Raw genomic sequence first — 16,025 nt, forward strand, 5'->3', positions numbered from 1 at the left:
TCATCTGCCTTCCGAGCCAGCGAACCGGTTATGTCGCGTGCAGCGCACGGAGCACGCATGTGCTTATGAGATTGCTAGCGTTCTTGTCTTTGAAGAAAAACCTCCTTCGGACTATATACTTATTCTTCTACTGCAAGATTTCATTTGGTAACGTCGTAATAATAAAAAAAAATCCGTATATAGATCGCATGCTACAGGCCAAAACGATGGTCAACGAGCGGGCCACTTTATTTCACAGTACTGATGATACTTTAGCAGTTTTTAAACATATTATATACGACAATATAATTACATAGCATACTTACCTCGAGATGCAGTTTCTACGTTTTTGCTAACGTGGGACGCATTCACAATCAATATTTACTCATCCCCGTCTGTTGTCTGCTCTACAGTGCAGACGTGAATAAAAAGTTTCCCGCCTATAATTAAGTATCCTTCATGAAAATATGCGTCAGGTTGCCCAATCAAGACGGAATGCAGGTGGCATGTCGCGGTGCGCCTGCGGGGGCGCGTGCTCGTGCAAGAGAAAGCGCACGGCTGTACGGTTACTTTTTAGACCCGCTCCGCACGTGTGCGGGCGCACGTTTTCTGTCCGCTTGCAGACGTGGTGCGGAAGGGGTGTTGTACGATCGTTTCGCTGACTGCCGTTCAGCCGGACGGTTCCAGAGTCCCGATTGGCGCGCCCGGTCGTCGCCTTCGGTCCAATAGCATGCTCCCTCAAATAACATTCAAAGCTGGCGCGCAACCCGTGTTGTGGGGTGCTATCGATTTCGGCACCTCGGCGCTATTCGCTTGCCTCAGGATCCCCATGCACTGTAAAAAAAAAAACCGTAATTTTACGCAGACAACCTCCTTAAAAGAACGTCAAACGGTTCTGTTTTCCTCAATACGTATGGAACGTCCGAGAATTGGCGCACGGATGAAGGAGAATGTCCTTATAAGCCTTTCAGACACTTCCGTTTTACTGAATAAGTATTGAACATCCGTGAATCGAATTTCAGGCGCTTCCGTTTTATTCAATACGTATTGAAAATCCGTGAACCGGGCATGGATGAAGGAGGAGTTCACGCCACTGCGACGCCCGCATGCCTAAGTATGGAAGATCCCCAAGCACTGTGCATGCTCCCACGCCTTCCCGCCGGGCTGGGCTTCTCGAACCACCTGCACAAGAGCAACATTCCAAAGCCGCGCATCGTTTCTCCTCTGGCCGGATGCTGCTGCTGTCAAGCATAGTACACACAGCAGCATCACCTAACGCGCAAAGCAATGCGCTCTCGGCCGGTGATCGGAGAAGCGCTTTCATCGCGGCCGCGGCGGCGCTGTTGCAATGGAATCAAAATACAGGTGCGCCTGTCTGCTATGCGGTCTCAGTGTAAGTTGAGATCGAAACCTCCGCTGGCGCACTTTTTTTTTTCATTCTTTTGTTCACCTCTTCCCTCCCGGTGCTGCGCCCACCGACAAGTGAGAGGTACTGTACATAGACCTTGGGTACTGCGCCATTTACTATAAAAACAAATAGAAAACTGCTCTAGAAGTCGGCGTTCCCAGTCTCTTCGGTTGTCGCCGTGTTGGCCGATTCGATGTAAGCCATTTTTTTTTTTTAATCACGCCTTGTACGTGCCATCTCCCAGCGGAAAACAACGTTCTCACGCCTTCGCGCTTACTCCGCACTGTCTGCTGCATAAAGCCGCTCGCGCCCGCGCCGACGACTGCTTCGTCCCCTCGTCGCTAGGGCAATGACGCATGCGCCGTAGTGGTTGCGCACTGCATTCTCGCGCCTTTTTCAAGTGAGCACAGGGCGTGGACGTGTGGAGCTGAACGTCTGGACTGCGATACTGCATTGCAACTTTTTATCTTTGACGACCCAGCCATCTTGTGCGCTTGCGAATGCATCTGGATCACCGACGAGCAAAAAAAGACAACGTGTTCGCCTAACAGGTGAGAACAATCTTACAATTGTCTTTGAGGTGCAACTCGTGGCTGTCTAAGAGCAGTGCTGCGTGCTTCGCAAAGGCGCCATTCAGGCAGTGTAAACGTTTTATTCAGTGAACAATTTCGATACAGGGCGCGCTCTCTTTACAAACTTGTTTATTTGCATTGCTCATAGGATTTTCGTTTCTCCGCATGATGAGTCCAGACAGAGGAACTACTCGGACCATATCGAAACTATTTTATAGCACTGTCCGACTAAACGAACGTCCGGTTTTTAGCAGTACTTAAGCAGCACACAGCAGCACCTTGGCTTGTATTTTGGTCAGCTGCGGTGATCAGATTTAAGGAGGCATAAACCACTTAATTGTCAATCGCGAACTAAGCCGCTCGTTTGTGCCGTGGAAGTTTGTTTTCAACTGGAGCTGTTCGACCGCAGTATGCAATATTAATGCGATAGCGTTACAGTTGCCGATTAGCAGAAAATCCGGCTAATTGTAAGCGAAAAATCACGGGCGGGACTTTGGCAGGTGACAAGACATGGTGCTGATTGTTCAGAGGGTTGTGCGCGGGGTGGTCTTCGTATGACAGCTTGTTTGTAAATTATATGACAACTTATTTTTTTATTATAGCGTTATTACCGGATGGTGCTGAAAGATGAACAGATGCCCGAGATGTGCGCAGAGCTTTTCTACATGGCTGGCCTACTTTGAACATTTTTCTTATCATAGTGGTGTACTCGGTGGAGCCTTATGTCCAATCAATCCGTGCGGTGCTACGTTCAAGAACTGCCGAACCTTCAGAAGCCATTTCTTCACGCACCACAGAAAGCATGCTGAAACAGAAAACATTGCCTTCCTGTGTACTGTGCCATCCCGCGGGAGATACGAGTCATTACGGATGAAGCTTGTGCCACATATTGTGGACCATTTCAAATAGAGAACAGAGTAGAAAATTTGCATCGTGAAACACAGGCACTGCAGCAGACCAAAAAACAAGTTAAGAAAAGTAAGAGCATGCTATGGCTGTCAGAACTGGCAGCCTGTTCAAAAGCCAATTGCGAAAATGACCATGAAAAAAATTGATTTTTTGAAAAAGGAAGGAAGGAAAACATTCAGGGATATAGACGTGCCGCTTGCAATGGCGTACATGAAAGAAACATACTTTTACCAACGGGTGTTCATCAACTCGGCTAACCCTGTGCATACCACAGCCCAAGTGAAAGAAGAATGGCCATTGTTATTTCACAGACCATTCTTCTACAGTCACGCACATAACTTTCTTGGGAAAGATGTTCAGGTAAGATAAGGAGGATGGCTGCAGTGTACAAGTTGGAGTTGTGAATATTAAGTTCTGCTGACTGATATGTGAGGAAACCAAGCTATGCTGTGAAAGATCTTGCTTTTGCGAATGAAAAATTTGAGCATTACAAGTACAGACCTTGTGCAGAGCAGCCAAAGTTGTGGAAATCCTAGGGTGGTGAAGATCTGCAGCTAAATGTAATCAGTAAGATGTAAATGGGCATCATTTTATGAGAACTTTTCAATGTTTAATTTTTTTCCCGATAATTTGTTTTTTTGGTTTAGGACTGCCAGACCCGCATCACATTCAATGGTGATACTGTGATAGCCGTAGAAAATTGGTAGTATACTGCAGTGTTTCTTGCTGCAAATTTAAATTTCTGCATACATGTCAAAGCAAACATTTGCCTTTTGCCATTGAAGCCTACCAATAATCTTTGCTTGCCAATGATGAAAAAAAAAAAGTTTTAATTTATTCCAGGCCACATTTCAGGGCAGTATTGCAATATCCGCTCCACTCCTTGTGAACTACCTTGACAGTGCACCTTCAAAGGAAATCATGCACCTGCTTGCAGAGCGGCAGCTCGAAGAAACAAAAAGCAACATCAGAGCTGAGGCAGATGTGGTAATGCATCTCCTTGTCGCATACTTCAAGGACGACCTTCGTGCTCTCTACCGTATCTTTGAAGTGAGTTATAAACCCCACTGTACCTCAGTAATGAATGCTGAGCAATCGATTTTGGAGATTGTAAAATAATGTGAAACTATTGTGGTGTCAGGTATAACCTAACAGCCTTCATGGCCTTATTCATTGAAACTTGGAACTATATGAAGGAAAGAAGAAAGAACTATAATTATTAGAAGCCTTGATTATTGCAGTTTGACTTCCCTTACGTCTTTTCAGTATGCTTGTTAGGTTCGGTAGCTACCATATGCTGCACCACTCTTCTCTAGTTGCAAGACTGATGCTTATGGCTATACGGAATAGCAGCGTGGAACCCATCAAAGAAAGGAAACTTCTTAGTTGTAAAAAAAAAAAAAAGGTACACCTGTCAGCGCCGTTTTATTTTTGTTGAAATGCTTAGCATCTGTAGTATGGAATAGAGATCTGCATCATTGAAGTTAAATCTGCAGGTGACTGTCGGAATATCCGCAGCTGTATTGTTTGCCGCGTATATGTTGCTAGAAACCAAAGGATTCGGTGCATCGGCTGAGTAAAGAAACATGGCTATAAAGTTAGTCAGTTATCACTGTTTTGGAGCACTATAAACTGTTCTTGTTCGTTACCACATGAATTCGATTTTACTCCCGTCTCTTATCAGGAAGGCACGAGCATTACATCCAGGATCTCCGATTTGCCGTCCACGCCAGTTATATTTGTACTCGGTAAGCTTGGTGATGGTATTTATTATCATGCTTTGTGCATATGGATGCGGCAGCAGATTGTGTGGTTGGACTAATTGTAGTGATCCATGCCTTTTCCTGGATTGCTTAGCTCTTCATTCACAAAAAGGCTAACTAATCAAATTAAATTACGGTTTAAATTTTGGGAAGCTGTCTTCATAGGTTACAAGATATTGTCATATATCTAACCAATGAGTATGGGTATATGTTCTTGTAAACTGCAGATATGCGAGCATTATACAAAATCACTACGTGTTCCTATTTCAGTCAAAATGACTATTTGAAGGCATAGCCTTCCGAAAAAGAATGGGACAAAGTTGCCACTTCGAGTATTCAAATAATGATTACTATATAATTTTGCGCGACAGGCACATCTTTCTTTTTGTTGTTACTAGCATTTTTTATGGCTTACAATACTGAAGTCAATATTTATGTTATTAAAAATTAACCAAAAAATTGTCTTTATTTCTTTTTTTTTTGCAAATTACCTACTCCTTTCATATTGACAGCACCAGTGCGTATGATGCCTTCACTTTTTAGGCTACTTTAAATAAGACTGGCACTGTGTTGCATTAGAAGCAAAACAAAAATGTTTATTCTATTTCAGGTACCATATATGGAAAGCAGTGCGTGGTTTGTGAACAGGAGGCTGTATTTATAGAGCCAGCATCATTCAGTGAGGCAGCTTGCCTGCTTTTCGTGCTGTAATAAGTCCTGAATCTTGAGTATGCAGAGCCAGCGGCAACGACGCTGGAATTTATCCAGAGGTGAGGCTCTTATCGTTTTTTTTTTTTCTGGTTGTATAGTATATATGGGATGAATGTCATTTCGCCATTTAACACTTGATTCTTCGTTTATTGTACTTGTTGAGGTAAAGCACTTCAAGATAGTGCCTTTAAAGGACCATTTGAAAATATCTTTCCTCCTGGCCTTACTTTTCTTGTTGCTTTTAGAACTGATTTATAATTATGTGCTGTATATACTAATGCATGTAACGCTACTTTTCTAGTCTTGTTTCCAGTACTCAACTTTTTCATTAAGAAAATAGTATTCCCTATCTTGTCAAATTCAGCAGTGGTGCAGGCAAGAAATCATATGGACGAGCCCACCGAGGGTGAATGTAGACGGTGTACAAAGCGATAGGCTATGAATAATGCACGCACCACTGATTTGACTCAGCTAACTTGCCACTTAGGACGCCCACCCTTATCGATCTGTGAAAAGTAGATCCTTCAGCTATTCCGTCTTCACACAGCAGCCAAACTTTATTTGTACAAACACTCTTCCATGTCACAGTGCCCTAGCTGTTCACATATATAAGCAGATATAGAACATTGCCTCACACAACGCCATACAGACTTCTAGTCTCCCACTTATTCTTTGCCTCGAACCCCACCATGGCTCATTTTGCTTGCCTCGCGGGACTAGGCCGCACAACGTGCCCTTGTCACTTTCGTCCAGAGCCTTCTAAACACCAAGCCCAAGGGCTTTTTAATAGACACGCTACTGACATGCACCGATGTGATGGCCAGATCTGTTCCTTACTGTAATAAAAATCTACAAAATATTTTTGCACATAATTTAAGCTCTATTAGTGTGCAACCTCTCGTAGCTCCAACAAAATATACACCTGTGAATTTGTGCGCGTTTGCAATTCCCTTTTGTTGGGGGTATTGCAGAATACGTGAATCTATGCCACTGTACATTACGATTTTATTTACTTATATCCAGAGATATATAAATAACTAAAAGAATTTTTACAGGTTGTTTAGCCACTATTTCACCTTTTTCTGCAGCCGAAGTTTTTGGAATAGTAAGCAATCAGCGATACACATCAGTGTTCGAGAATTGCATGAATGTTAAATAGTTGCACTGAAAACGTTTGTTCGCCTTTGAATATTCTAGCAGAACTACTTAGCCTACTTAGAACTACTTAGTGTTTCATACGGTTTATGAAATACTAAGCAACAAACATAACAAGCATGTTACAATGTATTCTTTGGTAAAACAAATAACTAAAACAAGTCATTTCTGTTTTACAGGCAAATATTTTTCATCAGTCCCTTTTCAGGGAGCAAGTGGCGAGGCGGAAAGAAGTCACTCACCAGCGTCCATTCGACAGTTATGAAGTTGGCGCAGAAGCTTCGTTCCATCTCCTGATACACTAAGCATGTATGCCAATTTTCTCATGGTTGATCTTGACTGCATGCCTTCATGGCTCTCTTGATCTTTTTTGATGAATTCTTGCTACGTTAAAAACTGATGCCTCCTCATTTAAATGTATATATATGTGTGTGTGTGTGTGTGTGTGTGTGTGTGTGTGTGTGTGTGTGTGTGTGTGTGTGTGTGTGTGTGTGTGTCTTTAACCATGATCCTGGAAACAGTGTAATAATTGAAAATTCTGCGTTTCCGCATCACTTAAGCTTTTTTCCCATTTCATCTCGTGCATGACTTTCAACAAATATTTTACCTTCTTTACATAGAGAAAGTAAAAGGCATGGCAGAATTAGAATGTAGTAATACATTCGAAACATGTGCCACTTGGTTCCCAATATTAAGTATAGAGAAAAATTGACGTCCAGGGGTAACATTCAAAGGCCAGCGTCCCATTTGTCAAAAGTTTGCTCATGGAAAAACTGAAACAGCTGACCTACCAAAAATGGTTCTGACTTCTACAATAATTTTGCCCTTGTACAGTGGTACATTTAAGATCACTGATAGTCACTCAGTTTTCTTTTTAAGTTGAAACTCAAGTCCTTTACCCTATCTAAGCGTGCAAATTATCAGTAAAAGGTTTTTATATGTCTTACATCCCTTCTTTGCATGTTAGTTTCTACAATATATCCATATTTTTCATAATTTATTTTATTTCTTGTGTCGAATTCTAGAAACTCAGGTGTTAATTTTATCACTGCCTTAGAAGTGCTGAAAACAACATTTTTTGTATTTTCGTTAAAGGTGAAAAGCAAGGCGCCCGTGTGTTGTGCTATGTCAGTGCACGTTAAAGAACCCCAGGTGGTCTAAATTTCCGGAGTCTCCCACTACGGCGGCTCTCGTAGCCTGAGTCGCTTTGGGACGTTAAACTCCACAAACCAAACCAAACCAATTCTCCATCTTTGTCCAGTGCCTAGAATCGTATGGTTCTGACAAACTATCTTCTTTTGTGCTTTTCAGAGGATCTCAGACAGAATGGCAGATTACAAAAGAGGATGCATGCCCCGAAGGCAGTTTAATGTACGAAGGGAAATAAACCGTATGTACGTGTTTCATTGAATGGGTGTTAAATATATTTGCATACAAATTCCTACACAATTTGCATGCGTGCATGTTTCTTCACTAGATAAATCGCAAAATTCACATGTGGTCAGCGACGCTACTCTCACTTCAACTGCATGCTGAAAGAACACCAACATTCTTCCTAAAAAGAAATCAACAATCATATTCCATCGGCTGGTACAAACTGTACCAGCCGATGCTGTACTGTCGGTAAAAGAACAGATTTCATTTTTTGTTGATTGTGCGCGTGACTCAGAAAGCAGACAGCTTCATGATTGCAAATGAAGGTCTGTGTAATAGGTTGCTTAACATAATTAGAAAAAGGAAAATTCGGTCATGCAGAAATGGACTTGATGCTGTATTCAGAAGGCATAAATTCTGTAAAGCAGAAATGAACTAAATGCTGTATTCAGAAAACAGAAATCCTATAATGCAAAAATGGACTTGATGCTGTATTCAGAAAACAGAAATTCTGTAAAGCAGAAATAAACTCAATGCTGTATTCAGAAAACAGAAACCCTATAATGGAAATTTGGACTTGATGCTGTATTGAGAAAACAGAAATTCTGTAAAGCAGAAATGAACTCAATGCTGTATTCAGAAAACGGAAACCTTATAATGCAGAAATAAACATTATGCTGTAATCAGGAAACAGAGATTCTGTAAAGCAGAAATGAACTCAATGCTGTATTCAGAAAACGGAAACCTTATAATGCAGAAATAAACATTATGCTGTAATCAGGAAACAGAGATTCTGTAACCAATTAACAGAGTCCGTTTTACGGTTTTACGTTATATTAGGAACGTCCGTTATATGAAATACGGAAACAGCTCGGCAATAAATTACCTCCATGTTTCTACGTAAATCGGCGAAATTTTTTTTACAGTGTGGCGTGCTTTTTTCTGTGATCATGGGCTCTCGTCAGCTGCCAAATGAGTAGCGCTTCACTAAAGTTCTTGAGTGCTTACATGACCACCACTGTAAATTTGAATTGACCTTTGCTCGCACGGTTCGTAGCCGCCGCATCGCCTTGTCCATTTTTCTGACTTTTCTAGTATGCCTTCGCTGATCTCTTTAGATGTTTCTACGCCGAATTTAAATTGAGCACTGTCGAGTGAACGTGCATTCATAGTTCGACGACCGATGAGCACGATTGCTACTATTGATGAAGCCGTTTTGTTTTGTGGGCCCAAGTCAGCCCCGTAAATTGTATATATATAAATATATATATATGCCAATGTATATGTGTGCAGTAGGGATCCAAGACGAGAATCTGCTATAGGCAACCTGCAGTGGTCAGGCGGCGCTAGAGGAGCGCAGCGTTCGGCGCCGCCAACGGCGGCGCCGAGTAATCTGAGTAGGCCGGCGCGGTCGGGTTGCGTTCGCGTTGTACGGCTAGAAGCATCTAGGCTCTCGTTTTCTGCGGTTTTAAGGCAATCGAATGTCTTGAGAGCTACTTCCGAAAACCAATACTGACGAAAGGACACCGATTGTTCGAGAATGCTCATGTTTAAAACGTGAACGGTGTCGACGTCACCGCGAAGTGCGCGCCGCCCGCGACGGAACACCCGCGCGCACAGCTTTGAATGTTGCGTGAGTAGACGGAATTTTTTTTAACGAAATTTATTATCTTAGGGCATCAGTCGGATATGTGATGATGAATTAAGAAATAATTAAATGATTGAAAAATGTTGTAAACGTAGCTTTTCATTCACCTATTGCGTTCACACCTCATACCCAAACATTGAAAGTGCAGAGAGAACCTGAGAAGAGATTGATCGCCGTTTCTTCTTTTTTTTTTTTTGTTCTTGCTGTTTGATTACAGCAGCATTATAATTTCCTCGCGGTTTTGCTTTAAAGTTTAATACCATGACGAACACTTTTGTTCGTGGTGCACTTTTCGACAGTGCCGCGGAAGGTACAGGAGGCATGGTGCGGTACCCGCTACGGATGTCGTGGCGATTGCAAGCACTGTGCGGTTGTAGCGTGCGTCATCAACGAAAACTGTGCGTGCCGGGGGCGGGGAGTAGGGGGCCTCCTACACCGTTGGAAAAATAAAGCCCTTAACAACAACAATAACTGGCATGCATTTTGTATCTCCGTACCTCAAGCTTGGGGAAAGCCGGCGGGAAATGCTGGCACTCAACGGCAAAGCTTTCGTAACGGAGGTCGTTAAGAGTTAGAATTTTTTACTGTTGTTACTAATGATTAAATATTCCATCGTCTGAGACAAGAGACTCTTGAGTAGCTTGAGCAGTCGGTGAAAGAAATATTTGGCGCGGAACAATAGAACGAAGTTCCATTCTCAGCGTACACAAGTATCACGGGCCTCTACACTCCGCCACTTCGACTTTTTCAGCACCTTAAGAACTAATTTACAGATAAATATGCTTATTGAAATCTGTAATTGGAAGTTTTGAAGATATTTTGGCATTGTGGTTCCGAATAGACACCGCATTAGAAATCCGGTTCACAGATCCACGAACATTTTTTTTTATTATTTCACCTCCGTTGAAATGCGGCTGGAATACGATGCTGCGGCTGCACGGCTTTGTTGATTTTTTGGACGTATGCCACTCGATCTTGCACAGCATATACCAGTACACGCCAAATTTTACAGCGCGTACTGAGTGTGCCCCAACCAGCCTCCCCGAGTCAGAAGTTTATACCGTTTCCTCCGCTCACGGGCAATCGTCTTATTTTAGCTTCTTGGCGTCTGTACGCCTATGGCCCCATAACAAAACGAATTTCAGTTACATTACTCTCTCGCAGCCAATATCTCCTTCTCTCATAATTCTCCCCAGGTTCTCCCAGCAAGCGGTACGCTTAGGTCTCCTTCGTAATTGTGGTAGTCTTTCTCGCCGCCCTTGCGCTTATTTTTATTCTTGTTCTCATCCGTAGTAGTCGAAGCATCGCACGAGACCACTGAAGTCACTAAATGAGTAAATCACACTCACTGGGATAACAAAACGCGAACGCAGAAGGAGCACAGCGGCCGCAACGTATACGGCGTCAGCTTCTGCGCCGCCTCAGTATTAGCTCCCGTCGGCCGCCAGGTGGCGCCACATGTCTCAGCAAACTCCATTGCAGGTTGCCTATGGCGACATCCACTGCGCGTTAAAATCACAAATGCTGATAGAAACATTCAAAAAGGAATGATATGGTCGACGGTTCCAGCATACAGCTAAAAAAAAAATGTGAAGACTGAACCAGCGCAACCCAGGAAAGATAACAATTATGGAATAGGATCTAACATTGAATAGCCTCTAGTATGAACAAATGCAAGCTTTCTTACGACTCCCACCCAATCCTCCTAAATGAAAATTAATATGAAATATGGGACACAGGTGTGAAAAGGAAATAGAGACTCAACGACATTACCTGAAGAGAAAAACAGCTCACTCACAACTGATTGATTTCGGCATGAAACATGTGTAGCTATTGCTATGTGGGACTAAAGCCAGGGTAATTATTTCCCAGGATGGCAGTTAATGTATTCACATTAGCTGCAGTTCGCCCTGTTGTTACTACTTGTTACTAGATGTTTGTTCCAAAGGGCTCTCTTAGTGCTGCTGCTTTATGAAAGCATTGATGTGTGCAATAGAATATATTCTTTTAATCATAGAGTTCCAGAAACCAGATCCTAGCATATTGTGTTATGTACTTAAAACAGAAGGTGGATGTGACATTAAAACAACTAAAAAAAAAAGACGAAGCAGTGTGTTATATACCAGGTGTCCTAGCTTTCAGAAAATTGATGTGCCCTAGCCCAGTAAATTAATCCAGCTGCGGGCTGTTCAGAGTTGCCTGGCCTAGGCTGGTGTTTCATTGTTTAGCCCAATAATGATTAAGGCTATATAGTTAACATTTAAACTTTTGGCTTCAAGAACGATTAGTATCAATAAGCAAGTAGTAAACTGTCTTCCAAAACAGCTGACAGAAATGTTTATACCAAGGTGCCTTCTATTTTGCATTTTTTTTTTCATTATCTTAAATGGCAACAAGCCCAATAAAGGATGCGTCTGCATGACAGCAATTTCACTTCAATGTCTCAAAACATGGCTCAGAGAACAAAATCAGCTTTTGTCAGAATGCTCTCCATGGTGTGGCTCTACATAATGTGGGTGAGAGATATGTGTGAGCAGCTAGTCACATGATAGCTCGATTTGGAAGGCAGTGAAAAAATCTATGGAAATTATACCGTGATGCAAACATTGTGGGTAGCTGTTTTTCAACACCATCTACAACTTTAGAACTAATGCTTTGCTCTTGGGGCCAATAAATAAAGAAGTCACTAATTAGTTTTTGCTAACTGCAGAAAAACCACGGCAAATGAAAAGCCACTGGAGACTAGGGCAATCAACTCTGAATAGTTCTTTGTTGGTTTCACAAGCTTAGACCACTCTACCTAATTTAAGGTTTGATTAATTCAGCAGGGATACTTGGTATGCATGGTTTGCTGGCATAAAGACGGGTAAGCTTTCCTCTTGGGGCCAGCTTCAAGTGAAACAGTCGTGATGCGGCTGTGGAAGCTAAATGAGATGCCCCCCCCCCCCCTTCCCCTGAAGCCTTCTAGCAAGTAAAATATTCCACTGGTCATTTTTCATATCAAGATATAAAGACCTTGGAAGCAGAACACTATTATTCAAGCTATAATATTGTAAGCTAAATATAAAAATGATTATATATGAATATTGCTCACAGAACCGTTGTATGCAAAGCATAAGTAAGGTTAAAACATTTACTTTGTTTGCCATTTATTGCTCAACAACAAAGCGCATGGTATTGTTTGACAAATAAAAAGTAAACAAGGAAATTGTTGCTATTCTTTTTTGGTTAAAAGGAAGCCCTTTTGCTCCCCCTAGAACCAAACCCTGGGGCTGCCACCACGTGATATGCAAAAGATTGATTAATCCGCACATATTTTATTACATGTTCTGCATGTCATGGACCATGTCATGCTCTGCCAGGTCATATTTACTTGAGGTGTAGCTTTAAGCTTGCTATGCAAGGAAAACAGATGTCCACTTTGGTCACATTGAACATTAGAAACACATACAATATGTAACAATGTTCTCCTGAACAAACTAGCAGAAATTCTGCAACCTTTTCATCTTCGACAGAACCTTTGCTTCCGGTATCTGCTTCCACTCTAGAGAGAGGCCTAAAAAACTGCCTTCATCAACATTACTGTTTAGAATTTTGTTCAATATGTCTCTTCAGTGATGTGAAGAATGTATATTGCATTTGTCATTGCTGTTACATGGATTCAGGCTATCTCTAGAAATCTACTGCACAACATACATTGTGCCCGATATGAAACGAAGTGCCATCTTTGATTGCCAATGTAACACATTCTTTATATAGGTTGGTAATGCTTTGAGACTATACATTGTGCTCAATATGAAATGAAGTGCCATCCTTAACTGCCAATGTAATATATTCTTTATGCAGGTTGGTAATGCATTGAGACTACATAAGTAGAGTCAGTGTAAATGACGTGTGTGTCATATGCAATGCTCAAATAGTCGTGCAGTCTCTTATCTGATGCTTTGTATTGGAAGGGGGTGCATGCTTTTGAGGTCACGATGAGAATAAGCAGCACTTTGAGGGCAATGTGTATGAGGTGGGTAACTACAGTGTGCATAACAAGTACACATACGCATGCTTCCTGTACTTTGTCCTGTTGCCATTTTGCGTAAACTCTAAAAAGCTTGATCCGAGTGCACTGTAGGGATAGCTTGTAGAAAAACAAAGGAGGAAACTGCATGAAGAAACAATAACAAGAATTGCTACCTAGTACAATGGCATTTATTCTTTCCCACTGTCCTTGTCCTTTAGCAGTGTTTTTTTCAATCTCCACGAAACCAATTTTAATGTTAAAAGTTTTAAGAGCAGGTTAAGCCGACATATTTTCCACTCATCAAATTTTTTTTCCATGAAACACAGTGTTGTAATTATCTTGCACACACTTTCCAGACAGAAATGCCCTTCTTGAGTCCCAGAGTTTAAAAACACACACCCTGGCTGTTTGTGTCATTACCATGACTAAAAAATAAATAGGTTAACATATACAGCAATGCCTCGTTAATATGGACCCTGTTAATAGTATGGACATGTACGACTCATATTACAAAAACATTTTCTACAGATAAGCCTTGCAATGCCTTTACACTTCATTCACATGGAAGTTTGGTACTTGGACAATAAACAAGAGCCTATTGGAGCCCTGTGATCCATGTATTCTTCATTAATATGCATGGCAATGCTTGCAAATAAAATCGGCACTGTGGTAGCGAGGTTTATATTGTAGAGTGTGAGGTCTTTCAAGGCTCTTTTGTTTCAGTAGGAAAGTAAAACAGAATGAATCACATTGGCTGTTACTCTGTGAAACTGCCATCATACCGTTCCACTGTGGACAACATTTTTGTGAACCCATGAACTGTGAGGCACACTGAATCCTTCCAATCACACTGTCTGGCTCCCGAATCACTTCTCACCTAGGCACAGTTCGCTTGCCTCGGGATCACTATGGCGTGGTTTTTGTTGTGCTCAAGGGTTCTCGTCAGCTACAAAATGAGTAGCGCTTCAGTAGAGTACTTGAGTGCTTACATGGCCACCACAGTAAATTTGAATTGGCCTTTGCTCGCACGGTTCGTAGCTGCCGCCACATCGTCTGTCCACTTTTCTGACGTTTCTAGTATGCCTTCGCTGATTTATTTAGATGTTTCTACGCCCAATTTAAATTGAGCACTGTCGAATTAACGTGCATTTATGGTTCGATGACCGATGAGCATGATTGCTACTATTGACGACGCAGTTTTGCTTTGTTTTGTGGGCGCAAGTCAGCCCAATAAAGAGCTATTAGTTGCAAAATAGCACGCACCGGTCCCTTTGATGCCAAGGTATATGTGTGCAGTGAGGATAAAAGACGAGGATCTGCCATGGCAACATTCACCAGGCGTTAAAGTCATGAATGCTGAAAGAAACATTCAAAAAGGAATGATATGACGGTTCGGGCATGTATACAATATGAAAAAAGGCTAAAAAAATCTAGTGAAGCCTGAATTAGCACAACACGGGAAAGATAACAATTATGGAAGAGGATCTACTAATGATTAGCCTCAAACAAATGCAAGCTCTCTTTTGCCTTCCACTACATTCCCCTAAAGGAAAATTAAAATGAAATATGGGACAGATGTGTGAAAAGCAAATGGAGACTCAAGGCATTGCCTGAAGAGAAAAACAGCTCACTCGCAACCGATTGATTTCTTGGATGCAGTTCAGTGCTGTAACATGCAAGCTAAAGCATGAGGATTTCAGCACGAAACATGTAGAGCTATTGGCGATTGCTATGTGGGGATAGAATGCCAGGGTAATTAGTGCCCAGGACGGCAAGTATTTACATTAGCTGCAGTTTGCCATGTTACATGTTTGTTCCACAGGGCTCTCTTTGTTCTGCTGCTTTATGAAAGCATTGATGTTGGGTGAATGTAATTTATTTGTAATTGTAATTGTAATTTTTGTAATTGTAATTTTTGAATTGTAATTTATTTTATTTATTATATAGTGGGCTTGGTGGCACCTTGACGGACACCATGAGCAACCATTTTCTTCTTCTTGTACAGATGCTGCTCGGACTGACAGGGACCACAGGAAAATTCGGCCCATCTTCAGCAGTAGAGCACCATGCACCGGGAACGCTGGCGATCCTACGGCATCAAGAACGACACCACATCATGCTTCATACCCTGCTGACTGCCACGTCCTCGGAAAGAGCACCGGCTAAGATTACGTTGCCTAACCTGCACCGCCCCTTTGGTCAGCCAGTGTCATCAGTGACGTCAGAGGAAGCGTATAAAAGGCAGCCGCAAGCAAGGACCCCCTTTAGTGGGCTTGGTGGCACCTTGACGGACACCATGAGCAACCATTTTCTTCTTCTTGTACAGATGCTGCTCGGACTGACAGGGACCACAGGAAAATTCGGCCCATCTTCAGCAGTAGAGCACCATGCACCGGGAACGCTGGCGATCCTACGGCCTCAAGAACGACACCACATCATGCTTCATATCCTGCTGACTGCCACGTCCTCGGAAAGAGCACCGGCTGAGATT

General features: G+C 42.2%; 1 long non-coding RNA gene across 2 annotated transcripts; it reads left to right on the forward strand.

Moving 5' to 3' along the window:
* Positions 1-3,733: 3,733 nt before the first annotated feature.
* LOC146209815 (uncharacterized) lies at positions 3,734-7,907 on the forward strand. 2 transcript variants are annotated; one of them, XR_014703482.1, is made up of 5 exons: positions 3,734-3,918; positions 4,553-4,616; positions 5,242-5,401; positions 6,677-6,806; positions 7,809-7,907. It is a non-coding gene; the product is annotated as an uncharacterized LOC146209815 (long non-coding RNA). The 2 variants fall into 2 exon arrangements; XR_014703481.1 differs by having other exon boundaries at positions 3,751-3,918; positions 6,706-6,806.
* Positions 7,908-16,025: the final 8,118 nt, after the last annotated feature.

This window comes from Amblyomma maculatum, chromosome 1 (genome assembly GCF_055883805.1).
Source record: "Amblyomma maculatum isolate TAMU_Amacu chromosome 1, ASM5588380v1, whole genome shotgun sequence".
Taxonomy (NCBI): domain Eukaryota; kingdom Metazoa; phylum Arthropoda; class Arachnida; order Ixodida; family Ixodidae; genus Amblyomma; species Amblyomma maculatum.